Source organism: Calonectris borealis, chromosome 8 (assembly GCF_964195595.1).
Source record: "Calonectris borealis chromosome 8, bCalBor7.hap1.2, whole genome shotgun sequence".
Lineage (NCBI taxonomy): Eukaryota > Metazoa > Chordata > Aves > Procellariiformes > Procellariidae > Calonectris > Calonectris borealis.
The window spans coordinates 20,785,433-20,805,042 of NC_134319.1; the positions used below are offsets into that span (position 1 = coordinate 20,785,433).

The 19,610-nt window shown below is 39.4% G+C and overlaps 1 long non-coding RNA gene across 1 annotated transcript; it reads left to right on the plus strand.

Moving 5' to 3' along the window:
• Positions 1-1,683: 1,683 nt before the first annotated feature.
• Positions 1,684-17,742, plus strand: LOC142084982 (uncharacterized). The gene is made up of 4 exons (XR_012674511.1): positions 1,684-4,475; positions 8,324-8,455; positions 10,134-10,485; positions 15,986-17,742. It is a non-coding gene; the product is annotated as an uncharacterized LOC142084982 (long non-coding RNA).
• The last annotated feature ends 1,868 nt before the right edge of the window (positions 17,743-19,610 follow it).

Here is a 19,610-nt window from a genome sequence, read left to right on the forward strand (position 1 = left end):
GGGTTAAAGTAACAAAGTTTTTAACATTAGATTAGTGGACCATACATATTCCAGACCAGGATATTTCACCTTTTCAGAGACATGGGTTCAAATGAATGTAAAAACAGTTTGGGCGCTTTAATAGTGTTTCTTCATATTACTTTGAACTGATGTGGGGTTTTTTCCCCTCGATTAGAAATAGGATTAAAACTTTTACACAGTCCCCTTTTAAGAGTAACCGTATGATCCTGAAGCATTACATTGGTAAAAGCTGTCAGTGTTCAATGCAAAGCATTTTTCTGTCACTTCTCCAGTACAACTACTGTAGATTTATTGATGTCAGATTACTTTGTGACCTGATGTCTGTTCCTTGGCTTGGCTTTCAAATCAATAAATAGCTGTCAGCTTTTTTAAAGGTCATGGTATAATGTAGGGGGCTTGCATTAATCTTCAATACATTAAATATAATGCATTAGGTTCTTACCTGTTTTATCAGAAATACACTCAAGATATGACTTAAGTTATACTCCAGTACCGCAGTGATCACCCAATCTGAAATGCTAGTAGAATCAGATTCATCTATACATGAAACTTGTGAATCAACATTTTTTTTACAACTCAGGCACCCAAATACATTGATGTGGCTATCTCCCAATTCACTTGAACAGTAGTTAAGGGTCTGACTGAGATGATCTTTTAAATTTTTCATCTATATAGTATGATGTCCCATATTTTTAAAAGTAAAAATGTGTCAGATTTCCTTTTGCATATCAGGATGTGCTTGCATGTTTCAAATAGAAATGTGAATTGAAATTTACCATTCCATGGGTTTAGCTTGTGCCGAACTATTTCCACTCTAAAACGTCTGTATCAGATAGCATACAGTGATTGCCATATGTATATTTTTGAGATAACTTTAAACATCTGCAGTGCTTGAGTGTTTACAAATACAGGGTTTTCATAAAACTGTAACTTACTCATCTCTTGCCAGGCTTATTTCCTTAAAAAGAAGTTTCTGTACTTCTTTTCTCATTTTGAAAAGTTCTGTGGCAAAAACCTCAAGGGAAAAAATACATATTGAATTTGATTTGTTATAAATTCAGTAACTTTTATTACGAGGTTATATTTGTATCAGCCAAAATTAAAAGTAATGATAGTCATAATTGTCATGGAAGCGTTTTTTATTAACTCAGTGAAGAAAATCACTGTTCAGTTAATGATACTTAGTCTTTAAAATGGTATCTCTTCAGAAAATACAGGTTTAATGTCCTAACTGCTAGAACTTTCAAAAACTTGTTTTTCTTGAGATGGTACTGTGTTTTGTATAGTAATTTGTACATTTTTGTTGTTATAAAATGTAAATAAGTTTCTGTTGTATTTTTAGCTCTTCAGAATGTGAAAATGCAAAGCATCATTTTTATTAAAATTTTACTAAAAATAAGGTTTATGAATAACTTCTTACACTCCATGGGATGTGAGTTTTCAGATTACATTAGTAGAACTTTACCATAGGCATGTTGGTACTCCAAACTCAATTTCAGATCTTTAACATAATTCTAGTATTTTGACAGAAGGCGGTTGCTGATTTTATTTTTTTCTTTGTGAATTGTTAGATTTTTCTCTAATGGAGCAATGAAATTGGTTGGAGAAGTCCAAAAATGATTCTTTGATCAGGTAATGTCCACTGGCAAATACAATATGTAAATGAAGTAAAACAAAACCTGATAGCATTCGGACTAAAAATTGTGGCAAAACTTCAAAGTTAAGTGAATGCACTTAGAAGTATTTCTGTATATTGTGATTTAACGTGTTACTAAAAGGCACTTTTGCCCTGCAGGAATAACAGCTCATATGACTATTTGTAGATTGCCGTTTTTAATTAATTTTCAGTTTTATAAGCCATCTTACAAAAAAATCCCTTTGATTCATTGTATGTTTCCTTATGTCTATTATGGTATGTTACAGAATGAAAGCACCAATCAGACATTTATCTGCAGTATTTAAGGCACTACAATTTCATACCCTAGTTTACTCCAGATAATTTATCTAATTCTATGCTTAGATGATAAGTAGTTCTGCTGAAACACTAGAAAAAAGATAAGAATTTTGTCTTTCTCTGCAAACAGGTATATAATCCACTAGTCCATCTCAAGAAATGGTTTTCCCAGTATTAAATGTTTTACAGTGAGCAAGACTTCCTAAAAAGATTTGATTGTGTAAGTAGGGACGAAGCTGAAGTCTGTGTCTGTTAGATCTTATTCCATTCCAGAGACTGAGACAACCTAAAGTTCAGAGTTTTGCTGAGGCGAACAAATTTTCTTTTAAATAATTTGGCAAAATGTCCCATCTCCTGTAATCCTGATCTGTGTAGAAAGGGCTATGTAAGTTGTGAATGTGGTCAAGATTGTATTTGAAGATAGGTTTTCCCAGGTCTTGGTCATGCAACATCTGCAATATTTCTTACCCTCCTGGTCCCTTGGGCAGCAGCTGCAGCCTGCTAGTGCAGTTCTCATCCACACAGAGGAGAAGGAGAGAGACTGATTTTTCTGAAACAAAATAGCATTTGGCGTGCTATTTTCTATTTAATGGGCCTTGGTGAAAATCAGTGGACTGCAGTAATCTAACTGTAGAGAATGATAATCTATTATAAATTATTCTGTTAGTCCACAATTAGCTTGCTAGAACCAGTGACAAGATTGCTGCCTTGCTGAGGAATTATATGCCACAATAAATGAAGCTTTAGAGAATTTCTTTAACTTGGTTTTTTCTTTTAATGTAAGAATTTAGTTAGGATTACCTAATCTGAGCCTCCTGAGCTTTGGAAGTCTCTGCAGTGCATCTACACACATGCATGTGCGTGTTTGGTTTCTTCAGGATGGCTAACAAAAGGAGGTTGGTGAGTTCCTGCTTCACCTTAAAAAATGTCATTTTTACTGCATGATGTGCCTTTGTTGTAATTTTCTGAGTTTACTGAACTTTCCCCTGATCAACAAATTGAATTTAGAAGAGGATTATGTTGCTTTGTTTTTCCCCCTTCAAAGTTTACAGCATGTAATGTTTAAAATCTATATTCTTTCTTGATTAGTTCTGCACACAGGCAGCAAAGGAAAAGCAAAGGACTTTTCTTCCTCGGGAAAATGTGAATTAAATGCGGATTGGCTTAAATATCTCAAAAAAAAAAAAAAAAAAAAAAGAGCTCAAAATAGCACTCCTATTATTGAAGAGTTCTGCATGTTTTATGAGTTTTAGCCCAGTTTCATAAGGAAATGAGACATGCATAATTGCACTGTCTCCATGTGAATGTCCTGTTCCCTAGATAACCCCTGTCTCCTCCCTGACACTCCTGCACCCTTTGGCTGGTTTCCTGTCAGATGGGGGATGGAGGTCTCGCGTACTAAGGTGTTACTATTTCTATGCTCGTGATTAGTTGGCTTGCTAGGTCAAAGTCCTTAGTTCCAGTGCTATTGGAAAGGGAAGGAAAAAATCTGCTGCCTTCTCTTTTTTTTTGGCAGGAATTATCGAACGGGCATGCACATAGTTCTCTTTCTCTAACAGGCGGCAGCTTTTGAGGTAGCAAACGTGATGGGACCTGGGGATACTGGGTGGAGTACAGGAGAAATTGGAGAGAAGGGATGTTTTGCAGCAGGAACAGTATTGGACAGAGGAGCGTTGTGGGAGTTTCAGTAGGTTTCTTTAAATTGTTTTCATGCATAAATAGCCCTTAAAAATTGTTGGTAAGGGGAGAATTGTTGGTTGAATTATTTTGGGGGATTATTTTACAAATAGGTTTGCTCAAAATCAGTACAGCTTGTGAGGTATATGCGATATATTTTCACTTCCGCTCAACAGATACGGAGGTGTTGGAGCTTAGCAATTGCATGCAGACTGCTGTGGAAGCTGGTTTTCCCAGGATGAGTACTGATCATCCCTGGAAGCCAGCGAGACTGAAAGCCTGAAGCCTCTGGCCCTAGGATAGGCTACATGTCAGGGTAGTTTAGGATGATTGACACTGATGGCTTGCCAAAGAGCTAGATAAAGCAAGCTAGCAGGATCTAGTAAGAGATTTGTTAGAGGAGTCATCAAAAGTGACACATGTTGGAACTGGCGTTTTTTGATGAAAAAATGTCTACTGTAAAATTTCTGACCATCTGTATTCCATGGAACAGTGCTCCAGTATCCTTTGGGCTGACCCCATCCCCTTTAGTTCCTTAATGCCCTGGGCTTACCTCTCGCAGCATCAACATCCTTTGAAGATTTCAGTTGTGCAACCGAAATCATGCTGGACTAGTCTGTTCTTTTCTGAAGCAAGAGAGGTTTCTTGGCAGCTGCACCTGACAAGCACCAGTGATTTGCTGCATGTGGTGGGACACCAGCCTTGCTGCTGCTTGAAAGCATTGACAGTCCTCAGCTAGCCACAGTGCTGTGCCAACAAAATATTCTCTTCAGCATGCTGCGCTTTGTTGTCTGAGCATTAACCTTCAGGTATTGACTTCAAGGTAATTTTTTGTGAACAAGGGTTGTGTTTCAAAGTGTGGGGCCTTTTTCTTTCTTTTCCCCTCTCTTTTTAGAGAGAGAGAGGGATTTTCCTGTTGATGTTTCTAGACAATAGACCAGAGGTCACCTTCATTCCCAGTTCTTAAGCAAATTCAGGTAAACCTTAACCATTTTGGTCAGAGGTGTGTCTAACCTGTTCTTTAAACTCTGAAGGCAGAAGTTGCACAACTTCTCTAGTCAGTCTGCATCACTGCTTTGCTATACTTACTGTTAGACCTTCAGAAAAAAAAAAAATTCTTGACCTAAATCTCTTGCTGCAATTTAAGTCCACTTTGGTTTTTAGCAAGTGGTTATTTTCAAATTCCTCTGTTACATGTAGCTAAACCTCATCTTCTTTGGAGTATAGTTACTTCAGAATATATGGTTTTTCTCATAGGTGGCTCTTCACTCATGATAGTTCTTAAAAACCAAGGCGTTTGTGGTGCTGTCTTGTTACACAGAGGTGGGTGTACTTTGAATGAATCGCTTTTTTGATTGCAAAGGGAGGATGAGAATGGTAACACCAAGCACTTCTGCATTGCTGTGGATGAAATAGCTTTTTTCCTCCAGGTGGTGTACCTTGTTTAAGTCTACAGCACATTTTGGTCCACCAAGGGATGTGTTCTCAGCTGCGGCAATGGAAGAATTACCAAATCACCACCTATTATCACTAGCAAGTGACTGGCGTTACTCAGTAAAATTGAAGTCTATAGAATACAAATATTCTTACTAACAGATCAATATTGACATTTATTTGCAGTTTTCTTATGGATACCTGGAAATGGTTAAAGTAGTTCCCTTTTCAAAGCAAACGTTAAAGTATCGGAACTTTTTTTCACAGGAATGTAGACTGTTGGTTTGTATAGGCTGTGATCTATAAGCTTTACACTGGTCTTCTGAATAGGTTGTCGTAAGGAAAGGGATTCCACATTTCATTTCTGATTCCAACTTTTTCAAGTTTTGAGCCATAACTTGCATTTTTGCTGAGCTGAAAGAATACACCCCTTAACACCTTTCTTTAAGTCCACCACAGCTTCCTCATTTTCTAAAGAAGGGTATTCTATAAATCAGAGCTTTTTTCAAGGTGATTTGAAACAACATATACGACATATTCCTCCATAGCTAAAGAAGGGTACAGAGATTTTCTTCCTATGTTGGGAGTAGCTATCCAGCCACCTTGTACACTTAGAACTGCTTGGTAAGCTTCCAGACAGATTTACTGTAAAGTTGTGTTGGTGTACTTGCACAGTATTATAAAGCCTAAGCTTTCCTCAGTGAGACGTCGCACTTGAAGCAAAACCTGATTATCTACTGCAACTATTAGGTTTCTTGGGATCCAAGGCGTGCAGATTCAGTGGCTTCTAGGAGTCTTCAGTATTTTTGAGATCCTTCCGTGACCATAGCAAGTTGCATCCATGATTTCAGAACTTTCGGGGTATATGCTATAGAGCGAAATTAGAGCTGTATGCACTTCAGGCTGTTGGATTAAGATACTGAGTAGCCCTAGAAAAATCTGGGAGCCCTCTAGTCTGTTTTGAGACAGTTCCCTCATTGGAAATCCTTGGATCTTGTTAGTCAAATTAATTTCAGCTTCACTGAATATTTAGCACGTGCTAGAGTCCTGAGTAACGAACATCCTTGTTATACTAAAACAGAAACTCTTTAAATGCTTCACATTTTTTGAAATGTTTTAGGAACTCAACAATGTTATGCTCTGAATCATTCTTTTATCTTAAAAAAAAAATCTTATGTTACACTTGCCAGTTCCCTACTTTGTAATTTTTTTCGGTACGTCTGTCAGTAGATGTTACTTACTTTTACGTTAGTAGAACTCAATAATAGTCAATGTAGAACGCTGTGAACTTGCAGTAGGATTAGTGCTTGGAACAATAGGCATTAATTTTTGTGCTGAAAAAAAAGAGTCTAGACTTCTGCCATTTAGGAGGTTGTAGCTAGGCAACTGCAACTTAATGCTGAGATTTTCTCTTTTGCAGACATCTGCTCTGCCCTGCCAAAACCATGTTTCTAGGGAGAAGAAGTAGTTCATCCAGATGTAGTGACCGAGTATGCAAGTGAAAGGAAACTGAGAGAAAGTGATGTAAATACTGAATTGCTATACAAGAACTTCAGCTCTCCAGAGATGAGACAGTAGCTGAGAGCTTCCTCTGCACGTATCGGGTGAAAGACCACTACCTGCAGGGCAAGTGGTCTTAGAGCCGTACACTTTATCAGCCGGTTTCAGCCTATGTCCCTAAACTCCTTTTTAGAAGAATTCTTTTTCTTGCTTTTTCAATTTCAAGAATGAATTTGCAGTTTTTAAAATTGCAATGTTTTAAGTTTTTTAAATTTGTCAAGCAGCACTATGGAGATGAGCTGTGTATCATTGCGAGGCCGGGTGTGATTTACTTAAAAATGGAAATAATCTAAGACACTGTGAATTTAGCTGAGACTTTGCAGACTGTGGATTTTATTAAAATCTTTTATGGATTAATAATTGTCACAAATACAATTCTGATCTTTGAGCTGCCGTGATCTATAGTACAAAATCTTAATATATTTTTGTAAATCTATTGAGTGAGTACTTGTACATCAAGTTGTCTTTCTCTGTCAGGTAACAGAATGCTTCTTTACTACCGTTCTATTCTTCAGAGACACTAACTCCTTCCACTGATAAAGAGATGATGTTTTAAACTGCTTGATTTATATGAGTTACCAGGTTTGTTACTGACTTCCTTATTCTTCCCCTATATTTGGCGATTCTAGAAGTGTCAAAATGTCTTACATTTGTTAACATTTAACCTTCTTCTTTTGCAATAATTTCAAGCAGTAAGGAAGATGGAGCTGTTAGAAGATTCAAATATTTTGGATGTCAGCTTTGTTCCAAATTTAATTTTTGATGCTTGCACTTAGAAGGTAATCCCTAACATTGCCTCACTGCTGTAATGAATTTCTTTGTACTGGACAGAGAATAATCAAACTTACTTTATTATCACTGGAAATAAGTCATTGCTAAAATCTCCAATTCCTAATAATTCCAGTACAGAAGTAATTTAACATTAGTGAGGAAGACGTGCAGTTTCACATCCATATTCTGAGTATTTAGAAGCTGGTGTTAGGTTATCAGTAACTAAAACATTTGTGGCAGCTCCCGCATGTACTTGTCTTCTCCATTAGTTATCCACATGAAGGTGACACAGACTACTATCACCTGAATCTTTTTAACATTATTTTCATAAATGCTGATTCAGTGATGCTGAAAAATGTCCAGTTTGTGGATCTTGTACTAGTGAAACTGCAGGGATTATAGGAACTGATAAGTGGAAGGCAGAAGCAATATACTTAATTCTTGTAAAATTGTAACTGAATTTTTAAAGTCTCTAACACATAAAACTGCCTGATTCCTTGGAACAAAATACGATGTTATATGAAAGATTTAGCTACACACAATAGACATATCACCTTAAATATATTGATACTAACAACGTAACCTATTTCTCTCTCCTATCCCTTCGTTAATGTGGCTGTCAAGAACAGGAAAGTGTTCCAAATGCTCCTCTTGCACTGCAAGAAGTAGCCAGAAATCGTTCAGGAGGTGCTTTCACTTTACGGTTGGGCTGTTCTTATGGCTTGCTGCTGTTGAAGGGATTAGTCCTGCTCCTCCCGTTCTTAGCTAAGTGATCTTCTACCAGCTCTAATGCCTGTCTTGTTCTTGACCTTCATCTGGATGATTCAACTTACTAAATTGACAGTCTCCCTACCAAAAAAGTCAAACTTCTCCCTTCTCTTCTCCCTCTCCCCTTTTTGGTATTAGGTTTTGCCCTTTCGTGGACTGAACCTGGTCACTGGATGGTTAGAGAAATGCCAAAGTAGATGGAGCATTCTTCTGGGAGAAGGGGGAAGACAACACTGCCTGCTTCAACAGAAGTCAAATATCAACTAAAATGTAATGAAATCTCAGCTTTAAAACACTTTATGCTGATATAATTGTTCCAGCCCTAAAGGCTGAACTGGCATGGATTTTAGATCTAGGTGGAAATACTGAGCAGCCCTTGGATTTAAGCTAATACACACTGTCATGTTTGTTGACCTAAATGCCCATATGAACCTCTTTAGTTTCTAGACACTAATAATTATTAAAATACTGTATATTATAGAGAGATATAACATAAATTAACATAATAAACACATCACTTTACAACAGCATCTTATGAAATGGCTTGCCACATGCTGCCAAAATAGTGGATTACATCAGCTTCATGGGCTATGCTGAATGTTTTGCTTAAGTAAAGTTATTTAAATTCTTAATGTGTTCTTTCTTCAATGAGGCAGGAAAAAATCTTTGTAATAATAGATTAATGATGATGGTCTCTGGGATGCTGATTATTTTGCATGGGGTTTTTGGGGGTTTTGTGTGCATTTTTTTTCCCCCCCTACCTTTAGCCTATCTTGCCACTTTTGTGGTGTTCCTACCATTGCTGCATAGGTCTGAGCAGGATTCTCCAGGCACAACTTTTTTAAAGTCTCTGGCTGTCATCTCAGTGGGATTTTCCTGTTCTTCTTTCAGAAGCATTTCTTCCAGAAATGCTTTTTTGAAACAATGTGTTAGTTCCTTGTTAATCATGATGGGAATGATGTTTGCTTTTACCCGATGGAGTTCGGCTGACATTTATACCTTAAGTTTCTTGAGGCAAAGGCTCTCTTTTACTTTGAGATGTCAGTCATGTTGTAAAGGCCATAATAATTCTCAAAGAAACATAGCTGATTTTTGCCCCTCACTGTAGTGTAAGAGGAGAAAGGCAAGAAAACGGTGCTTCATGAGCCAGACTTTTACTGTTTTATGGTGACAGATTACGGTAATATTTACTACTTAGGAGCCATGCACATAAATCTACATATTTATGTAGTAACGAATAAAGTAAAATATTATGGCATTTTATGTTAGAATGTAATTGCCATGTATATTAACACAGATCTGGGATCTGGATGTCAAAGAAAGTGAGCCAAAAATAAGGCTGTTTTACCAAATTGGTTCAGTACTATGAGAGTATTTTAAGAAGCTGTAATAAGGGAGGTTCTCAAGGAATAGACTGAAATATTTCTGTTTATAGCTAATGACAAAGTAAAGGTGATAAGCAGTGTCATACTTACAGCTGATTACATGCTGCAAAGTTAACCATAGACTAGTTCCTGTACTAAATTTCTGAAGTGTATTAATAGCTCTGTTCTTTAGAGTCGAAGCGGACTGAACATTAAATTAAACGAAAGAAAAAGTTCTGCTAGACTCAGTCTACACCTTGTCTGAACTTCTGCACCTGTTTCCCCCTTACTTTCTCATCTCCTTTCCCATTTTCCCATCTAGCTCAGGCTAGATACACCAAACTTGAAATAAAATGAATGTTTTTCTCTTTCCTACCACAACACCTGCCTGTCATTGCCCCCTACCCCACCCCAACTGTAGAGCATTTACACTGTTTACATTCTGCTTGTTTTTCAAAGCTGCTCTCCGGATCTGTTCTCCATCCAGCGCTGCTTCCCTGTACCTTATTCCCCTGGTTTTGCTGCCTCCTTGTCCTCTGTGCACCATCTTTCCGCTGTGAATGGTCTCCACGCACTTCCTGCAGGCTGCCTGTGCTCGTTGGTGAAAACGTAATGGTCCTGTGGCAACCCTGACTTCCAAATTCTGTTGTTGGCCATCTGCAGGTGTAAGCACACTGGGAGCTGTTGGGTAAAGTTTCAGAAACTGCTTGTCTTCCCCAGCCAGAACTGACCTGGGGTGGGCTGAATAGATCTGAAGCTGAACCCAGAGAGCGCTACCTTCTGATGTGCCGTCTTCATCCTTCATTTCCCTTCTATGGCGTACTGGCCCCAGGAGACCTTATCTACAAGTACATCAGAAATTGTGTGATGGGAGACTTGAGAGCAAGACCCGTTGTGTGTGAGGAACGTTGCAAGATTTAGTGGCGAGGAGTCCAGGTAATGGGGATGGTCTTAATGCTGAAATGGGTGGTGGAAATGTTTGGGGTTATGCTTTACATGGATGTATATACAGGTTGAAAAGAGACTTTAAATTTTGCTGGATAATGTTACAATGGTGGTAGCAACACTTCAAAAAACACACTCCATTTTATTGATGTGCAAAGCCAAATGAGTTTTTTGGGGGTTCTGCCCCCCCCCTCCCATCTGCCTGGGCCTGTTTCTCAGGCAAGGTACCAATTGGATATGGCAGAATTGCTAGTTAGTTTGGGGTTTTTTAGATCACAAAAATCTACTGATGTACTAAAGGAAGAGCTAGCAACGTGAAAGGATCAGTTGACAGAAGAGAGGGTGATTGCTAGTGTCAAACAGGGAGGATGTATGTGCTGCTCCCAGGGTTTTCTGAAAACAGTTTCTTTCAGCATTAACGACCTTGAAGGTGAGGTTAATTTGATATTGATCAGATTAACAAATGTAAAATCTGGTAAATAAAAGCAATTAATTAAAAATAGTGAGGAGGACAGTAGTTTGTGGTTGAATGAAAGTGAGGGGAGCTTTAACATAAGAAAGAACAAGATGCTACAGAACTGCTAATGCTCCTGAATTTATGGACTAAGTTGTGACTCCTTGTTACTTGCTAGAGAGAACTTCAGTTCCTCTTTGTGCTTCAGCATTTGATGCTGTTCACCCTGAACTAACCACTGAAGCTTAGCAGAAAATAAGGTCTTGCCTCCCAGGATTTCTAGTTGGATTGCAGGTACCCAGACTTTCTTTGCAGGCTTGCATTTAATTGGGGGAAGGGAGCTCTGGAGCTGTCGTGTGTATCACACTTGCCAGACTTGCTTGAGATTCCTCTACCTACCAGAAGAGTACTAGAGAGATGGATTGTAGCAAAATGAGGATGACAAAACTGGAAACACGGAACTCCAGAGACCACAATGACACGTAACTGGCATTGAGGAAACCAAGGGCTCAGCTCCACAGCAGTTCTTCTTGAGAGCGCTGTCTCCTAGTCATGGCCTCTTTGAAACTTTGTTTAGTCCTAGAAGCCAAAAGTTTTAGGTGAATACACAGGTCTTAGTCCTAACATGGCCCAGGAAAGCAGAGGAGATTTTAAACTCACCCTATCTGTGTAATTTAAAGTACTATAATATTGTGTCATGTTCTAGGTTATTGAAAGAGGTAGACGCGGGTTAGGATTTAACAGCTCTGTTTGTGAGCCTTGGCTGCTAACTTGGGGGTCAGACACATGAATATCTCCATGTTTAATATTAGTATTAGTCTTTCTCTCTTCTCCCTGGCCTTCCTGGCAAATATTCTGCCGTCTTGCTGAAGATGCTCAATGTGAGGGCGGGATATGGGGCACATTCTCCTTTCCTTGACTCATGCAAATCCTGATTCATTCCTAATGAACACATCTCTCCAGAGATGCTGACAGGTCATGAGAGTAAACCTAGCAGCACACCCAATGTGCTCCCAACATCCTCCCAGTCCACGATCCTCTTCTCTTCCAAGACAAACCCTGTACTCTGTTCTTTAAAGCATGCTCTGTTCTGGGAGGTGCTGGGATTTATGGGAAGTTTCACAATCCTAACAGGAGGATGCTTCAGTTCGCATTGTGCCCTAACATCTGAGTGGAGGCTTTAGGCAAATGCTTTTTCCTGTTGCTGCTACTTCTTGTGTCCTTTACATATAAGAGAGAAGATGTGAGAAAATCAGCAAGTGAACCCAGATTTCATGCAGTGGGCAGAGAGAGAAAATAAAGTGCTGTTAACTGCCTACCTCACTGTCTTCCTCGCAGTCCATCCTTATCCCATGACACTGCTGAAAGGCCTTTCACATTTCTGTATTAGAAATAACATTAGCAGGGGAAAAAAAAAACCCACGCTCCACTCCATACATTGCAGTTGTATCATCCTTTCCCAGGTGCCTGTTTTGTTTTTAAGAAAAATGATAATAGAAACACTAGTGGGGAAAGACAAAGCACAAGCAATTCCCACTCTTCCGTTTGAAGTGAGCAGTTCAAAAATGGGCTTATTTTGTTAGAATTCAGTGTAAGTGCTTTTCAATAGATGAGATATACTTTTGCTCAGTTCCAACGGACTCCACCAAATCAACCTCCCACTCAATTCAATTAATTCCCTCCCCCCTGTGTGTGAGGAGCAAGGTTTGGATAGAAAAACACTGAATGTAAGATTAAAATGTCTACAGAGATGATCAGAAGGGAGTCTATTTTAATAACCCTCTCAGATTGCTGTGCATGAGATGTGGAAGTAGGAGGTTTAATCTCAGTGCAGTGCCTTTACAATTATAATCAGAATTGTGCAGAGTATTGGTCAATAGGAAATGTGCTCCTCAGGGTAGGGAGAGTACTGTAACAAGAATTAAGTCTCAGGATGTTAGTGAAGGAAACCATCTGAAAAGAATAATCAGCTGCAGTGGTATGGATCTCAGATTCACAGAAATAATTGTTCAAAACTAAACAAAAACCCATAACAAGAAGCAGCAGAAAATTCACGGAGACTTAGATCATCATTGTGCGAGCAGTAAAGAAACACCGATTCCAAGTGCATAATGCTTTCCTTTGGTGAATCTTTGCTTTGAGATATTTACAGCTGGTGCCAAGGTAAAAGGAAGAAGTTATTCACTCTATCTTTCCTTATGGCCAAGATTGGTTCCTATAAATCAGCGCAGGGTGCATGAAAGTTGTCATTAATTTTAGGCAGGTCATGGGTTGTGGAAACATACAAGGTGCTAATTGAAAATATCATTCTGCAGACCTTTTTCCTTCTTAATCTCTCAGGCTAAAAGTTTGCTGAATTTTTCCTCTTTTGTCACATAATGCGTGTCTAGTGTCTTTTAAATTAACTTTGGGCTGCTGGTGGCTGAGTTATTACATAGAAGCCAAGCTTAAGACCCGTTATTATAAAGTTTGTGATTGTTTGCCCTCTTTTCCTGTTCACATCTATTATGTGCATTACTTGGAATAAGAGATTAAATGTGATTAGCATGAGTTCACTACTCCTACTTAATACAATTGTGCTTTGTGATGAGAATCTTATAGTATCTTTTAAAACTCTTGAAGACTGAGGTAAGGTATAACTTTATAAGGTGCTAATTCTCTTCTCTACAGATGTCACTGGCTTAAGACACACTCTCACAAATTCAAACTGAATTATCATTTCTGAAGTCATCAGAGAGAACTGGAAAATTCAGCAGTGGAAGAGGAGTATTTGCAGTTTAATATCTTTTATTTAAATGTGTAAGATTAAAACAGAGAGCAAACGTTAAGATAAGAAATATAACCTCTATATACTCTTAACCTTATAATGGAGTATAGGCTCTGCAGGTACAATCTTGTGGAGTCCTGGAACATCCTAAATGTCTGATTAAAGGTATATGTATACAAGATGTGAAAAAGAGAGGAAAATTGTTGGTGCCCATCTCTTTATCTGCAAGCTCTTGCCAAGACGTGAATTCTGTTTACTGTATCTTTCGCTACCCTGTCGGCAGGGTCTATACTCAAAGGGAAGATGTAAATGATATAGTTGTCAGTTTTGACGAAAGGTGCTTGGATTTGTTCTTCATACTTAAAAGAGAGGAAATTATATTAGCAAAAGTCTAATTTGACAAAACAAAATTTACTTGAATTACTCATGAAAATATGGTTGCATTTCTGCAGGTTTTGACCATCCATAGTATTTAGCACTTCAAACTTTCACATCAATGTATAAATATTAACAATTCAGGATGCTCTCCATGCCAAGGCAATTTTCTGTGGGGATAAGCTATTGCCCTAATGCATTTCTAAAGCTGAAGGTTTTTTAATATTGGTCATTAGTCACAATTGTTAGTCCTTCATGATTTAAATTGTGCAGTACAGATGCCCATTTCTTATACAGAAGAGGCATTGTAGAGTGTGGAGTTTAGTCAGTGTTTCCTTAAGTCAAACCTTAGTCACACGATAAGATACTTGAAATTACCACTTCAATTACAAAGAGAATCTTTTTAATATATATATTTTATATATATATAATTATATATTTATATATATTACTATATATTTATAAAATTTATATTTATATTTATAAAATATATATATTTTATATTGTAGATATATATATTATTATATATATATTCGCTTCTGAATAATAAAATCACTCATTGGGCACAAGGAAGCGGGATCAGGCCTCATCTTTGAAAGCTGTCTCTGCTGGGGAACAGTCTTGTAAGGCCAACAGCAACTAGGTAACTCTGTCAGTCATACCACGTCAGGCTGGGATTGCCTAGGAAATGATGTCAGAAATACCAGACTGGGGCATAGAAACCAGAAAAACTGGTACTAAGGGGGGAAAAAGTCATTAGAGGCAGATTGTTTTTTATTTTGTGGGGGGGTGGGACAGAGAAAACAGGGTCAAATAATGGGAAGAGGTATGGTAAGGAATGCAAAACTCCTCCATCCTACTGCAGGCTGCAGGAATCACCTCCAAATATAAGAGCTGCAAGATGTAGCCAAAAACTTGTGAAGCTGAACACAATACGAATATTCTGGAGTGAAAGTAATCTAATTGTTTGAGAGTTCAGATATAGATGATACTAGTTTTGCTTAAAAATAGCACTGATCCTCTGGAATTCTTGAACAAGCTATTAAGGAATTACCATATTATAGGGAAATATTTTTTTATTAAATTTGCGTTCAGTGCAAAGGCGTATGGTGCCGCTATGTCTCAAGCAATAAATAAGCAGATGTCAGCAATGTAGCCTGACTGTGCTCAATGTTGCTTGAGCTGCCTCTGCTGCAGCCTGAAGCTGCAGCAAGTATCACGGTGCCTACCAGAGCCAAAGCACCCGCTTGCAATACCAGTGAGAGACTCTGTGGAGTGGTAGCGGGGAGAAGTGCCATAGGTCTCACCCGTGTGTCCACCAGAGCTAATCTGCCCTCTTGGTCATGAAGGTTTCCCTTCTTCAGACAAGAGAGCAGACCTGGCCAGCACTCCCGAGGGGTAGAAGGGGCCTGAGCTATACTTAGAGTCACTCTGACTATCCCCGCTGGATTATTTGGATGATTGCAGGATCATTTGGTGGCTGTCTCTCACAAGGCACCTTTGAACCCAGACTGCCTTAATCTAGTCCTGAATAGAAGTTAATTTGGAGCTATTCAGAAGCTAATTTAGAGAGGCATACTGAGCTCTCTTCAAAGGAGCAGTCTTTTAGGATTCCATTTCTAAATTGTGATTTTTCTTTTTACTGTGATTTCCAGGCTCTGCTTCAGGGAAGAATGTTCTGGTTACTATTGTAGCACATGAGATGGTGGTTACTTGATATCTTTCAAGCAGTGCGCAGTTCTTCTGGAAACACCGACTGTACACAGCACAGGACAATCTACGTGTGGCATGTCTGTGTGACTCTTGGCCTCACTAGTATAGCAAAGATACCAACACTAGCTTGCAGTGGACTCCTGGATTGCAGCAAACACCTAATCTTGTATATTTTTCCCCAGGATTCTCCCAGTCGCCATTCTTGTTACATACATCCTACCTCCTCTTTGTCATTTTGCCACCAAGCAAGCTCCTGAGACCCAGTGATGCTGTTCGGATGGACGCCTGGCCACCTTCCATCCAGGCCTGCAACTTTCTGATGAACACATGGGTTATGAACAGCATGTTCCTAGGAGGATAACAGGAGAGGGCTTACCTAGAGAGGGAACCAGATACTGTTTAAAAAAACCCCCAATATTTCCAATAAAAAAACTAAGAGCAACTGGGCACTGGGTTTTCTGGAATGCTTTTGATGCATCTTAATTGCCGGCTGTCTGAGGACTTTGGATGAACCTTATTCCAGACATCAGGCTTTTGTGTTTTGAGGCTGTCAGATGCACCAGGTGCTGAAGAACAAGCAGCAAACACATTTGAGGCCATGCAAGCACCACAGGATGGGCACCTGGTCTGTAAGTTGTCCATCCAGCTTGTGATTTCTTTCGTGAGCATAGGGCCTTTGGGCAAATTACTGTATCTCTGGTGAGTTCAGAACAAGGACTATATTGCATGAATTGTGGTGCAGTGTAGAAACAGGGAGAGACGAGTGTCCCCTGTGTTGTTACCTGGCTGCAAGGCAGGAAAGGTTACAAAAATACCCTCTGGGCATTGAGAGGACCACTGCTCTGGGGGATTAATGTATTTTCTTGCTGGTGCATCAGTGCTTTCTGACTGAAATTACTCTAAAATAATAATTCTTTATACTAATACAGGGTGAGAAAAGAAAGGATGCAGTAGTGAACCTGGGGTGAGCAAGCGTCAGGGCTTCCACCCTGCAGTCTGAAGTGCGGCACCAAGCTACTTTGGTCGCAGGAGCAACGTGCCGCTTAGCCCAGGGCAACTACCTTGCACAGAGCTCTTGTCCGCTGCAACTGAATTATATCTGCCACCTGATCCCACCTGCTCAAATGTGGCATGACCTATCAGTGGTATGATTTGTGCTGATCTTTAAACTACGATATTTTAATTTGTATTTAGTATGAGAAGCAGCAGGACCTTCATTGTTAATATGGCACACCTCGCTATGCCCATGCAACCCAGTCTGACCCTAAATCCCAACTGAACAGGACTGTGCTGCCGAGGCCAGCAAAAGAGGAGCACTAGCAGACTTGTCTCAGCTCTTGCAGGAGGGTAGGAGGAAGCAAGCCCAAGAGAGCACAGTAATGCTCTCAGATACATCAGGCTGGTGGGTCACCAGTTTGGGGAGCACTGCAAAGGCTGTGGGGTGGCACATGTCTACCTGAGTTTGGGTAGAGGCTTGAACACTGAGTTTCTGACTGTAAAAAGTGTTTAATTGCACTTGATAGGGGAGCATGCAGAAAACAGGATTTAGGCCTTTTTAAAAGCTGGTACAAACTTGTAGTGCATGGCTCTAGACTGGGAATTGCATTGGAAGGAAGACAATTAGATGGCTGATTCCCCCATGATATTTTTAACTCCTTCCTCACTTGTAGCAGTGTCCAGTGGGTGTCAAATTCTGTCTGGGTCTGAATTTGGCAGCATTTCACAGTGAGTGGTTCAGTTGTAAATACTGTACAAAACATGAGGCTGAGGTTATCCTGACCCAATGCACTTGTGAGACTTGTGCACTTTCGTGCTTGGGTTCAGTATTTTCCTGGGGTGTCGGTGGGAGCTCGATTCTTGTTTTCAGAGAGAACTTTCTAAAAAAGTGTGATTGGTGGAGAAGTTAACTTGGGCTGCGATATTCTCCTTCTCTGTTACTCCTTCCAATCAGATAACTAAATTGATTAAAAAGCTGTTTTTAAAACACTGGATTATTCAGTCTTTTGTAGTTCCTTTTACAAGAAAAACGTGCTAAATAAAGAGGAGCCTAAGGTTTCCAGTAGAGAGATGGGCCTGTAATCTTTGTGTCTATGCGTGGGAAGTACTTGAAAATTGCCTCCTACGGACAGATTAGTGACTTGTTAGTAGAGGGAAGTTTCTTAAAAATTATGCTTTGCATAAACTTTAAATTGCAGAAAACATCTACTTTCCTGTGAACTTCATTATTTAGGTACTATCTGAAACAAATGTCAGGCTGACACCTCACAAATTGCTTGCTACTGATTCTCCTATTACTTTACAGATGTTCCAAAAGTTTTCACACCAGCTTCTCCAGAAAATATCTAAAGACAAGGGCAGGTTTCATTCTGTAGCATCATTGTTTTGGCAGGTACGTAGAAAGTTGAGTGGGCTGATCACATGCTTCCCATCTGTCAGCTCATCGCTGTTAATAGGTGCTTGAAGGAAAATTGCAGTTATTTCACACAGCACTGGATGCTGAAAGTTCGTATGTCAAGAAAAGATGGACATGGAAAGAACAGAAAGTGTTTCATAACAGACTTTTTTATCTACAAAAGACATCCCTGGGCTGCCCTGTTGCGGGCAGTTATCTTTTGTGCAGATGTGATCTTGGCTTAATTTGGACTTGCTGATGCTCATGGAAAGGACATTACACTCAGTCTGGGCCTGCCTACCCTGAGACACTGAAACGCAGAGCAGGATTTTTTCCAGCAGTGTTGAAGTCCACCTAAAGGCTGACAGAGTACTACAGTGCACGTTTTCCTGATTTCCTGGAACTATAGCTCAGTCCTGAGTGCCAGCTATTGACACCTCTCTCTCAACCACTGTCTACATTGCTGTTTCTTATCCACAGAGTTGTGCTGTAAAGTACAGCAGTCCATAGGAGCAGCTCCGTATATCCACTATGGATACAGGTTCCTCTGAATGCAGGTTGGACTCTACAGCTCTACTGATTTTAATGACTAAACACAAACTTTCCTGGTTTTCCTTGTCTGAAAACCATTCTAACAACCCAGTCAAATTGCCCACATCAGTGGTTTCCTGGGCTGCAGTTTATCCGGGATGATAAATACAGAAAGCTCTGCTTAACCTGGATTAGAGGCATCCTGGAGTGTTTCAGACAGCTCAGTGCTTACAGGTTTTGGTACGGCATGTTACAGCACGACAGTAGCATGACTGTGTTGTGAAAATGGCCAGTTTGCCATTCATAATGCACCACTCAAATAAAACTTGTCTTCCTATTGATTTTTGACAGCAGCTAGGCAGGGTGTTTTGTGTGATTCATCCCCCTAAATTTAGCTGCCTAAATATTATTATTATTAATTATTAATTAATTATTATTAGACATGTCATCTGAACCAGTCATCTAGTGTAGTCTCAAAATTAGTCATCAGAGATAAGCAACAGGACAGTCCTCAACAGGACAGTCTGACCCATGTCAAGATGGGTTTCTAGCAGAGGTAGGAGGTGAAGTCGTCTCTGGAGGTAACTGTTTTTCTCCAGATTCTGACTTAATTTAGTGACTTTCGGCAGCGAGGTGAGGGAAGCTCCATCCTTTGCTCTGTTTTCCAAACTTCTTTTCAACTTCAGTTATCAATATCCTTCCTTTTAATCATGAAGAAATGTCTTTGTGTTTGAAGCACCAAACTGGATTTGCTGCCGTAATTTTTTGATTACTTCCTCTTATTTTCTTACTGTTTCTTCTGATTATGAATTAGAATAATTTCCAAGGCTGGGTGGAAAAGAGAAGAGAGATATTCTATATTCTTTATTTAAGCACATTTTTCC